Below are 12,924 nucleotides of genomic sequence, written 5' to 3' on the forward strand. Positions count from 1 at the left end.
TGTACTCTTGGGCAGGGGTCAGCAAACTTTTCATGTCAGGCTCCACTTTTTGTCCCTACAGTTAGCCAGGCCCTCCAACCCTGTTTAATATTAGAGGGTTAGCCCAGTTAGTCTGTATCTTCAAAACCAAGAAGTCGTCCTGGGGCGCCTTATAACCTAATAGATATTTTGAAGCATAAGCTTTTGTGGGCAAAGACCCGCTTCGTCAGATGCATGAGTGGGGGAGTTTCAGAGGATGTTTTAAGGAGGGAGTCTCAATTAAGAGGAGGGCCAGAGTTGACAAGGTCTGTTCAGTCATGGAGGATGTGACCCATTATCAGCAGATAATGTGGAGCTGTGAACATCAAGAGAGGAGAAATCAGTTTTGTTGAGGAGGATGTGGCGCATAATCAGTAGCTAATGTGGAGGTGTGAACAAGAGCAGAGAAACTGCTTTTGTACTTGGCCAATCACTCCTAGTTGTCTGTTCAGTTCTTGGTTGCTGGTGTCAAATTTGCAAATGAATGGCACCTCTGTAATTTGTCTTTGGAGTTTATTTTTGAAGTTTTTTTTTGTTGTAGGACTGCTACTTTTAAATCTGTTACTGAATGTCCAGGGAGATTGAACTGTTCTCCTACAGGTTTTTGTATGTTACTGTTCCTGATGTCTGGTTTACCTCCATTGATTCTTTTACATAGAGACTGTCCAATTTGGCTAATGTAAATTGCAGTGAGGCATTGCTGGCACATGACGGCATATATTATATCAGTAGACGTGCAGGTGAAAGAGCCCCTGATGGTGTGGCTGAGGTGGTTAGCTCATGTGAAGATATCGTTGGTGTAGATATGTGAGCAGAGTTGGCACTGAGGTTTGTTGCAGGGATTGGTTCCAGGTTTAGAGTTACTGTGGTGTGTTCTATAGTTGCTGGTGAGAATTTGTTTAAGGTTGACGGGCTGTCTGTAAGTGAGGACTGGCCTTCCTCCCAGGGTCTGTGAGAGTGAAGGATTGTTGTCCAGGATGGGTTGTAGATCACTGGTGATGCGCTGGAGAGGCCTTAGCTGGAGGCTGTATGTGATGGTGTCTCCTTTCACTGTAGTTAATCCACCTCCCCAGGAGGTAACTGAATTGATGGAAAAATTCTTTCATTGTTTTAGCACTGTCTGTATGCTGGGTTAGGTTGGCATATGTGTCTGAGAGGGTGTATGTGGATTTTTCACACCCATGAGAGATGCACAATTATGCCAATGTAAGTGTTCATTGTAGCCCAGGCCTTCCTTTTTGGCTTCTCCTGGGACAGAGCAACAACATGCTGCCTCTTATTTAAGACAGATCATTGTCTTACAATCTAGTATTATACTTTGCAGTCAATGGAGGGGCTTAAAAAGGTTGAGACAAATCTTTTAACAAAAGGACCAACCTGTTGAGATAAAAAAAGCTATTTTGTCAGACCCTTCTTTTAACAAGACTAAGCTCCCTGCAATTTAAAGTGCTGATTTTGCAAGATATTTAAGCATGTGCCTAACTTTTAGCCCTTGAGCAGTCCTTTTGAAAAAAAGAATCAATGCAGCATGCTGAACTGGGGCCTAAAGAAATAAAACAGTTATGCACTATTAGGACATGTGCACACAGCAGTGTTACTTTGAAATGAGATGTTCCAGAAGAGAGATTTTAGAATAGCTTATTTCTAAATAATGCTGCTACACAAAACGTGTATTTGGAAATAGCATTTACACACAGTACAGTCTATTTCAACATCAAATTGGATGCTCTACGGCTTATTTCAAAATAGGCTCTATTCCCTGTCTAAGCAGTCCCTATTTTGAAATAGATGCTTTTCCTTGTGCAATAACGTTTACTTATTTTGAAATAAGCCAACTGCTATTTTGTAATCACTTTGAAATAGCAGTTGTGTTGTGTAGACACTAGCAAAGCTATTTTGAAGTAACAGCTGTTATTTCAAAATAACTTTGCTGGAGAGACATACCCTTATGCTATGGCTATACTGTAGCTGTAACTCAAAATAACCTATGCAATTTATGCAATGCTAATTGCATAATTTATTTCAAGTTCAGTTATTTCGAATGTGGTGCCCTCCGCACATGACCGAAATTTGAAATATTGCTGAGCTTTTCTTTCTTTCCTGAAATGCATATGATGTTACTTTTTCTAAGTTATCTTCAGAGGTGTATTCCTTCTGTCCCTCATATCTTCTCTTTCTTCCTTCTCCCTAAAGTGTGTTTGCTATTGCCTTTCTTATATCTTCTTTTTCCTTCCTCTCCACTTCTTCCCCAACGAACTTTCTTTTTAAATTTTATTTCCTAACCTCTATCCCATTAATATTGTGTGCTTTCTCTCTCTAAGAAGCAACATGCGGGTTTCTGCATAGTAAACTGTGTAAAATCATTTTTAGAAATATGATAGAACTTCTTGTTAGGGTACAGAAGTTGAGATGGAACTGAGTTCTGTGCTTAGAGCAGGAATTTAACCACTTTATTATCTTGGTGGTTAATGTTCATGTGTATTGAGTATCCTGCTATATGGTTCTGAGGCATGGACCACTTACTTGAACCAGGATTAAAAATTGAACAGCTTTCATCTTTGCTGCCTCCATAAAATTATGAATATCAACTGGCAAGATGAAGTTTCAAATGCAGATGTCCTGTCAAGATCCGGCATACTCAGCCTCATAACAGTCCTTGAAAGTAGCAGACTATGATGGCTTGGTCCTGTGAGAAGAAAGGGTGATGAACGTCTTCCCAAAGAAATCCACTTTAATGAACTATCATGTGGGTTGAGAATAAGAGGAAGACCGAAGCTAAGATTCAAGGATACATGCAAAAAGGCATGACAAAATTCAACATCGATCCAAAATCCTGGGAATCTACATCATCATATTGAAATACCTGGTGACAATTGCTACAACAGGGCACTTCATCCTTCGATAATATATGTGCAAGCCATGCAAAAGAACTTTGCCTTTGAAGGAAAAATTCTCAGACTCAAGAATTCAGAAATAGATTAACTTGTAGTTATTGCAGTTGACTGGGCAAATCCAGTGTTGGATGGATAAGCCATGAGAGAAGCTGCAGACTCAAACATTCTCCATAGAGCCTGACCTCCACTGCTAGTTGTCTCTCGAGATGAACAGGGGCCATAGCAGTATTCATGTACAAAAATTAATAAATCACAGATAAAAGCTGTTTTAAGTGAGTTAAGATTGTGTGCATAGAAACAGGTTAAGGGTAAAAATGAACTTATATTGTGAATGCCCCCAAAATAAGCATTAAAAACACACAAGATTTAGAGTCAGAGGAGAAGCTCTCTTAGTCTGCTTCAGCAAAAACAACGAGGACTCCTTTGAGTGTCACAGGTCTCCAAGGCGATTTAGAATTCATTAAACTTCAAGAAATTCAGACAGACTAAATTATTGAAATTTATAGTTAAGGGATTAAAACATTAGCTTTGTGCTGTAGTAACAATAAGAGCAAAAAAAGGTGTCATGTCTTTAAAAATAAATGTAATCAATCCGGGACTATAAACTCTTATGCACTAATAATAGTTGCACGGTCTCCGCTGGTCTTGTCTACACTAGCCCCCTCCTTCGAAGGGGGCATGCTAATCAGCCCGATTGGAGGAGGCTAATGAGATGCTGTGATGCCTATGCAGCACCTCACTAGCATAATGGCCATTGTGGGAACTTTGAAATTGCTAACTTCGAAGCTCTGACAGGCAGTGTAGCTGCGGGAGCTTGAAAGTACCTGCCAAACTTCAAAGTTTTCTTTCTCCCAAAACCTCATTAGCCTCCTCCGATTGGGCTGATTAGCATTCTGCCTTCGAAGGAGGGGCCTAGTGTAGACAAGCCCACAGTGTTATTGCAGAGCAAAGGCACTTTCAGTGCTTTCACATGATAGACAGGCTGCTGGAAAAAAGAATCCTTTGGAAGGAAGCCAGTAAAAAGGTGGAACTGATAGGGGACCACAGAGGGTCTAAGACCCCCAGAGAGTGTCTTCTCAAACCATCAGCAATTTTGAGAGCTAGCAGGTCTTGCAGGAGCACATTGGTATGAAGTAGTGCAGGACAGTAGACTTAAACTCTGCAGGGAGGACCCTGCCAGTTCTATTTCACAGGGCCCTGGGACCCAGTGGAGAGGGAGGGCCTCAGTCCTCTTACCACACACCACTTAAAAACAAAGGCCCAGACACAGTGGAGAGGCGCAAACACTCCTGTTTGGGGTCAGGAACTAGGTAATACTACTGCAGTAAGGTGCAGTAGCCACTAGTCCACCTGAAATTCCAAGGCCCCATCACAAGGTATATGCTGAACAGTGGCAAAGTGTGAATATTTAAGTTTACCTGCAGCATATAAGAAAGTATCTATGTTCTGATCTGTTATTTTATGCATGTGTAGAGTTACAGGGATATGATAAATTTTTACTGCTTAAACCCTCTTTCATTTTTTTCAAACCTTTTCTAGCAGATAAGAATTTACATTTTGCATTTTACATCTTGCATTTACATCTTGCATTTACATTTCCACTTCACATGAAATCCTAAACATAAAAATTTCCATTTTTAAAATGAGATATAAAACAAGGGACTGTATAATAATGTTTATTCCAATTATATTGTTTCTGATGTATTATTTGCAGTTCACCTCTTGCATAAGGATTGGGCCATAGTTTTAAATCTGAGGCCTTATTTTCCAGTTGATCAGTGCAGGCAAGATTTTATGAAATAATGTACCTTTATGGTCTCTCATTGATTATTGAAAAAAGAAAATTGTGTATTCTGTAATACGAGCACATTTACTCCCCAACAAATAGATGTACAAATATGCCCTGCTTGTCTTTGAAACTCAGAAAATTTGTTTGCCCAAGTGACTGAGTTCCCAGCTTATGGACACCAAGTAATCACAGGGCAAGACTGAGTCCTACATGTGTTTTGATATTCACATTAGGAATTGCATTTTTTTCAAACATGTAGAAACAACATTCATCTGTGAATGAAATGGTGGTGTGTCACACAAGAAAATATCTTAAGTATGTAGCCCCTTCTCTTCACTCGCCCAGTGTGATTTCTAGTGCAACTCGGGGAGACCAGGTCTGAGGCTCCTTGGTGTGCTTTTTATTAATGTGTGTGTAGCTCAGACCAGACCCACTCAGACAAACCACCAGGAACAGGTTTTATTCTGTAAAAAACACAAAACAGGATCACAGGTCAGCAGCCCCTCTTCTCTGCATGCAGCATGCATGCTGCTTCCAGCTGAGTCTCTGCTGAGACTCTGTTAGGGGTAGAGGGTACATCTAACAGCGTAATCCCCCTTACAAACATGTCCTAACTCCCACAGTAACTAAGCTCCACAACAGTCAAGTCCATGTGCTCCTTTTGTGTCACTTGAACTCTTATCTGGGTGCCCAAAAAACCCTTTTTGGCTCTACCTGTAAAAAAACACACAACGGGTTCAGCAGCCCCTCTTCTCTGCCTGCAGTCTGCGTGCTGCTTCCAGCTGCCAGTCTGTGCTGAGACCCTGCAGGGGCACATCCTGACCAGGAACTAGGAAGTTCTGCCTGCATCCCACAACTGTGGTTCCTAGGGCTGCTGCTGAAATGCACTGGTCCTTGGGCTATAAATGGATCTGTGGTTATCTGCAGTTTCCCAAAGATTGTGTTTCCATTTAAAAATAAATAAGAGTGTTTCGTGTCCTGACAGCAATGGATGATTTTCTGTTACATCTTACAAACCCATATTATGAGCTTTTTTAATTTTAAAGGAAGCAAAATAACAGTACCAGGGATAACATTATAATACATAGTCTGCAGGGGTGATTGGCTTTATATTCTTTTGTGGTTGCCCTTCCTATCTAGTACAGAGCTGCAGAAACTTTCATCTACTATAGTTATCAATAGTAACTTGATATGAGCAGCTGTGAATGGAACATCAGTCTTTTCTGAAACAATTTTTAAACTGAGTTAAGCTGTTTATAAATAAATACTTTTAATTGTATATTATGCTCTGTCAGCATGCTCAGGGTGCTGAATAAGCAGTTAATATTCAACATAATTTAATAATAAAACAAAAGAATAATGTTTAAAATTGAAATAGTGTTAACAATTGACTTTCTACAGTCTTTCTATCACTTTATACTTAGCAAATTTAAGGAACATAGCTGCACACATTCAGTTGTTTATATATAACATAGCTGCACACATTCAGTTGTTTATATATAACATAGCTGCACACATTCAGTTGTTTATATATATATATATATAATAAAAAAATCTTACTGGTTGCCAGAGCTGGAGTTTGGGACCTCAGTACTTTCTTTGATAGGCACTCTTAGCCTTTGTGATTTTATAAATGCCAAGGCTATCTTCAGTTTTAATTTTAAATGCAAATATATTTTTATTAATAATAAACTTAAAAAGAATAAGTCTAATTTAGATTTGAGAAATATGTCTCAGAACCAAACAGGAAGATTTAAAACAAAGATTAGGGTTGAAAGTATGATATAGTACTTTCTTCTTAAAAGTCATATATTATTCACAATACATCATCATCATCAATAACCGTGGGCTCAGTGCCCGTTGGTGTCTGATGCCTGTCTCACTGTTTCCTTCCATCTTTCCCTATCCAGTGCAGAGTGACTTAGTTTCTGTAGACTAGCTCCACACCAATCTACAACATCATCTATCCATTCTCTGTGGGGTCTGCCTCTCCTGTTCAAACCATCCATTATGCTGAATACTAGGGTCTTGATTTTTCATTCGTTGTTCATTCTGCAATATGTCCAAATAGCTGTAGCCTCCGTTTTATAACCCTCTGCAGCAGGTTCTCTTTCGGCTGTATTTTCCTATATAATTCCTCATTTGTGATCTTCTGCATCCATCCTAGTCTCAGAATCTTTCTATAACATCTCCTTTCGAATGCCAATATTCTTCTTTTCGAATACCTCCTTCTGTAATTTACTAAAGGCTGCATTTTGGACTCATGAAATCTAGCCTGCAGCGGTGCATGGGATTCTTCCATCCGAAGGGTAGGACTCTCCAATTGTTCTTGTTGAACCCAGATTTCTTTTGGCACAAACCTCCATTTTGTCTAGGTTACACTGGACCTTATCTCTACCCTCCAGCATATCTTCTTCTCTCTGCCCAGATTAGAGTCGACCGTGAACTTGGTGAGTGTGCATTCCATCCCCTCATCCAAATCGTTTATGAAGATGTTTGAGAAAACTGGCCCGAGGACCAACCCTTGGGCCACTCTGCTTGATACCATCTGCCAATGAGACATCAAGCCATTGATCACTACCCGTTGAGCCTGCCAGTCTAGCCAGTTCACTATCCACATTTATAGTCCGTTAATCCAAGCCATACTTCTTGCTAGCAACAATACTTTGGAAGACCATCTCCAAAGTTTGCTAAAGTCCGGGTGTATCAAGTCCATGGCTTTCCTCTTATCAATAGAGCTAGTTATCTCATCATAAAAGGCAATCAGGTTAGCCAGGCATGATTTGCCTTTCATGAATCCATGTTTACTGTTGTTAGTCACCTTTCTCTCCTCCAAGTGAATCCTCTCCAGATTCTCCTTCTTACTTTTTTTAAAAATGAGCACTACATTTGTTATTTTCCAGTTGTCTGGCACGTCCCCTGATCACTGAGTTTTCAAAGACTGGCCAATGGCTCTGCAGTCAGATTAGCAACTCTCTCAACACTCTCAGATGCATTAGATCTGGCCTCATGGACTCGTGCACAACCAACTTTTCTCAGTAGTCCTTAAGGTGTTCTATCATTACTGAAGACTGCTCACCTCTTCCTCATACTACGCTGCCTGAGACTGAACTTGTCTGTGAAGACCCAGGAAAAAAGAGCATTGAGTTTTTCACCTTTTTCCACGTTAAACACCCAGCTGTCACTACATTGCCTTTCCCAAACAGTTAGGGTCCCACACGTTTTCTAACAGCAGTCTTGTTGCCAACCCTTTTCACTACCCTTCATATCCCTTGCTAGCTCTACTCCATTTACATTTTGGCTTCCTGATCACACTCTGCTTCCTCAAGCAATATTTTTGTACTCCTCCCTAGTCATCTGTTCAAGTCTCCACTTTTTGTAAGTTTGCATTGTAGTATCACATCATGGTGTCAAATCAGAGGAGCACAAGTTTTTGAAGTGCTCCATGATGGATGTCACAGGAAGGAATCAATTATTTCCTCCTGTGGCAGCCCTCTTTTGCTTTTTTGTCTGTAGTTAAGGGAAAGAGGACTCCACTTGACTGATGTCCAAACACACTGACCTTAAAAGCCTTGAACTGTGACTGTTCAGAGGTCCATTTGGTGGACTTGGTACCTATTGCCTAAACTCTACTTTCATTGGAACGTCCCACTTCCGACAGTATCCTTTCCAACAGTATTACATGACCCCATCAGCCTTCTCAAAAAAGTCAACATCACAGCTAGGTGTACAAATAAAGCCTTAAAAGAAGAAAGCCGTACAGACAAATATTATTGGAAAACGTCAGGAGGCTGAACATCATGACTCAAAGTACTTATTTTTATAAATTACAACTGTGATGCCCATAATTATTCATATATGTTAGCTTTGTTCACTTATGCAAGGATTTCTACAGCATCATCATGACATTTGGGTGCCTAACAAATTAAAATAAGACAAATGTGGGCTCCATGAGTCTCCCTTTATCCTGCTCAGTACAAATTCCTTGGTAACTATCACTGACTTTGTTTCTGCTACTTAGGGGATGTTCACCCATTAATAAAAGTAATCGCTAAAATGAATGGTTTAAAAAACAAGCTCCGAAACAAGCTTTGGCAAACTGTTAGGCAGTAGGTTTCATAGGTGGGTGCTCTTTATAATGAATGATAAGAACTGACAACAGGAATATAATAGGTGAAAGGCTGCTAAATTTAACCTCAGAATGACAAAACATGTCAAGATAGTAAAATCGTTTCTTAAGGATTAAGAGAATGTTCTTGTAAATGACATGTATGAGCAATGGTACCATAATCAAACAACCAAAATAGTGAATCAGTATTTTTATGGATTTGTATTATGTAAGAACTTTTTAAGGCGGACAAGAAGAAAGATCAGGAACGTGCCAGGTATGGCACAGGGAAAATAGAGGGGAAATCTAGTGATAATTGATGTCTGCATGATAATTCAAGATGTATAAGGATAAATAGGAAGAGCTAGAAATACGAGTGAATAGTCACTGTTAAAAGTAATTGGCATCAGGGGCATAGTGGGATAATTTACATGGCTGGAATATTGGTATAGAAAGTTACTGCTTGTACAGGATGGACAGCTAGGAAAAAAGAAAGCAAGCGTTGCTTTGTATATCAGTGACGTATACCCTTGTAATGAGTTTGATATAGAAGTGTTAGGCAGAGGTGCTGACATTTTTTAGGTGGGAATAAAAGGGATACAAAACAAAGAGATCTGCATCAGAGCAAAACAAAAAACTCAACAACAACAAAAAAAAACCAGAACAAAAACTCCCACAGCATGAGGTCTCTTTACTTCACCTGACCCCCTGTTTGTCTTGATTTTTCAGTTCACAATGCTTTTTAAAACTCTAAAAAGAAGGAAGCCCCTGCAACACTCCAGCCCTCCTTTTCCTGCCCATCTCACTCTTTGCACCTGAGAATACAAAAGCAGCAGCTCTTGGACTCTGGGGGAGTGTTCTTGACCTAAAGAGTTTGGTCAGTACTGCTGTTGAGGGTATGTGGTGAATTCTTTTGCTTTACATCTTAGATAATTTGTTAAGTTATGCGCCAGAAAGCATTTTATCTTTATTTTTCTTGTAATCATTTCTTAGTCTTCATGTCTCATTGCTTGTACTCACTTAAGTTTATTATTCTAAAAAGAGAATTTGTTTTATTGTTTCATCTAATCCAGTGTGTTTACATTGGTGTGTCTGTATAACTCCACTTAGGCTGTGTCTACACTACTACCCTCCTTAGAAGGGAGGATGGTAAGTCGGGTGTTGGGAGTTTATTAATGAAGTGCTGCAGTGCATATGCAGCACTTCATTAAGCATATTTCCCCACACCCCCGGCAACTTCAGAGTTTTAAACTTCTAAGTGCCAGCTCGCGTCTAGCCACGGCTCACCCACCTGTCCTTCAAAATCCCTTTACTCCTCAAAATTTTGAGGAGTAAAGGGACTTTGAAGTTGCCCCGGCACTTTGAAGTACTGGCGGGTGAGCTGCGGAGAGACCCAAGCTGATACTTTGAAGTTTAAAACTTTGAAGTTGCCGGGGGGTCGGGGGGGGGATTTGCTTAATGAAGTGCTGCATATGCATCGCAGCACTTCATTAATAAACTCCCAAAACCCTACTTACTATCCTCCCTTCAAAGGAGGGAGATAGTGTAGACAAGCCCTTAGGAGTAGCAAGTTGTGTATATTATTTCTTTGCATGGCTAAGGGACATAATATATCTGGACTGCCAAAGAGACGGCTGAGCAGTACAATAAATACATTGCTGAGGGAAGTAAGAGATTGGGAGTTTGTTGCAGTCATCTTGCAGTCTAACCATGGCTGGTGACTGCCAGGTGGCAGTTACAGAAACATCCGGGAGCTACCTGCATGCTGGCAAACTGTTTGTGAGTGGTGTAGGTTGGGAGTTGTAATAGTAGAACATTTCAAGTCCAGAGTGACACAGCCCCACTTCTCTGGATTGTGCCTAGTATATCACAGTAGATGATCAAGATGTAATGTTTAAAAGTAGAGAGAACAGATTTCTGTTAGTCAAGGAGAGGGATGACCAGGCATGGACAAACTTTTAAAACAGATGTACAAAAGAAAGGAAAGATTTTATAGACGCTGTGAAGGGAAAGAAAATGTGAGATCTGTATTACAGTTTGACATGGTGTCTGATGGAGAGGGCAGACTGGAATATGACCTTGAAGATGTGAGTCTGAGTGACAATGAAGACAACAGTTTTTAACAGATGTATGATGGAATATTTGTGGAGGAAGATAAGAAATTGAGCAGACTGTTCCAGAAGAAGAGAAAATCAATAAGAAATGGATTATGCAGGAGACACTGAAGTTAGTCCAAGAGAAGAGAGTATTAAAGATCAGAAGGGATGTTTCTGAGAAGGTGGAACAGCAATATGGGGTGAAATGCAATGAGGTAGGGAAAGTAGCCAGAAGGGAAGGGATAAAGCAAAATGGTTAGAGGAGCAGCATGAACATATAGGTTGTGGACACACTTGGCCAAAACTTCTAAATGGCCATGCAAATAGCCATTTCGAAGATTACTGATGAGGTGCTAAACTGAATATTCAGTGCCTCATTAGCATTAGGATGCTTCTGGCTGCGGCGCTTCGAAAGTGGCACTTTTGCAGCACCGCAGCTGGAAGTGTCCTAATGCTAATGAGGCGCTGAATATTCAATTTAGTGCCTCATTAGTAATCTTCGAAATGGCCATTTGCATGGCCATTTCGAAGTTTTGGCCAAGTGTGGCCACAGCCATAGAGAGGTACCATGGCGAATGTAAGGCCATGGAGGTGTAGAAGATGATAAGAAATATTAATAGGAAGAGGCAGCCAAAGCAGATGGTAATCAAAGACAACAATGAAGAGGTGCTCATGAACAAGGAGAAGGTTCTTCTTCGAGTGTCCCCGTGGGTGCTCCACATTAGGTGTCGGGCTCGCCCGGCGCCGCAGATCGGATCTTCCAAGCAGTTTCTGCCGGACCGCGCATGCGCCGGTGCGCGCTGCTCCCCCGCGCGCTCCCGGCCATGTGCGCGATCCGGTCCCCGCCAGTTCCTCTTAACCGCCGTCGGCTGCAGACGGAATCCAACTAGGCTAAGGCCAAGTAGTGTATTCAACGACTTTATCTGTTTTTTTCTTAAAGTTTTTTTCAGGCACTTAGGCTACTATAAGCTAGCCGGTTGTTATTTTGTAAAAAAAAAAAAAAAAAAAAAAAACAACGAACAAGCTAGGAGAGGGACAGCTCAGCCAGTCCCAGTAACAAGCGCTGGAGGCCAGGAGCTAGGGCTATCAGCCCTCCTGCTAAGGCAGGCCATCGGACGGGGAAAACGGCACAAAGAAGGTGCTAAGTACCCACTTAAAAACACAAAGACTCACCAACAATGTCCTCTTCAGGCTTTAAAAAAAAAAAAAAAAAGAAAAAAAAAATGCTGCTTCTTGATAAGGCCCTCCAGCCAGAAGCGCCGGAGCGGCCGCAGCAGGAGGGACCCTCCGGGGCCCTTAAAAGGAAAGCTGCCTCCCTCACTCCATCAGCGCAGAAACGGAGGAAAGTATCTCCAGCCCGATCCCTGCCGGCAGCAACGGCGAGCGGGACGGGAGGAGCAAGCAGCCCCCAGCCGCAGCAACAGCTGATCGGCGGCGGCACGGAGAGCCACGTGGAAACGGCTCAGCCTCTGATACTCAGCCAGCCGCCTCGCACCGCAGGCAGGGCGGCGGCTAAGCAAACGCCGGTACCGGCGGCACCGCAGGCAGCGGCACCGACCCCCGGGGAACCGGCGGTGCAGAGCGCGCAGGCACGCAGCCTGCCGGCACCGGAGGACACCGCACATGCGGCATCGCCCTCGAGCGTGCCGAGCTCGGCGCGGACGGGGCCGGAATCCCCTGTATGCTCCCCAGCCTGATCCCTGCCGGCAGCAACAGCGAGCGGGACGGGAGGAGCGAGCAGCCCCCAGCCGCAGCAACAGTTGATCGGCGGCGGCACGGAGAGCCACGTGGAAGCAGCTCAGCCTCCGATAATCAGCCAGCCGCCCCGCACCGCAGGCAGGGCGGCGGCTAAACAAGCGCTGGTACCAGCGGCACCGCGGGCAGCGGCACCGACCCCTGGGGAACCGGTGGTGCAGAGCGTGCAGGCACGTAGCCTGCCGGCACTGGAGGACACCGCACGTGCGGCACCGCCCTTGAGCGTGCCGAGCTCGGTGCGGACGCCGGAATGCCCTGTATGCC

At 42.5% G+C, this 12,924-nt stretch overlaps 1 protein-coding gene across 6 annotated transcripts in view; it reads left to right on the forward strand.

Moving 5' to 3' along the window:
• Nucleotides 1–12,924, forward strand: part of MSRA (methionine sulfoxide reductase A) — a 461,942-nt gene that overhangs the window by 22,077 nt on the left and 426,941 nt on the right. The window contains exon 1 of one of the 6 annotated variants that reach the window (XM_074991481.1): nt 9,590–9,705. The exons of the other annotated variants lie outside the window; for them this stretch is intronic. The gene's annotated coding sequence lies outside the window, so the exon portion shown is untranslated. Of the gene's footprint in view, nt 1–9,589; nt 9,706–12,924 lie in introns of those variants that run through there. 6 annotated transcript variants of the gene reach the window in all.

This window comes from Carettochelys insculpta, chromosome 3, assembly GCF_033958435.1.
Source record: "Carettochelys insculpta isolate YL-2023 chromosome 3, ASM3395843v1, whole genome shotgun sequence".
NCBI lineage: Eukaryota > Metazoa > Chordata > Testudines > Carettochelyidae > Carettochelys > Carettochelys insculpta.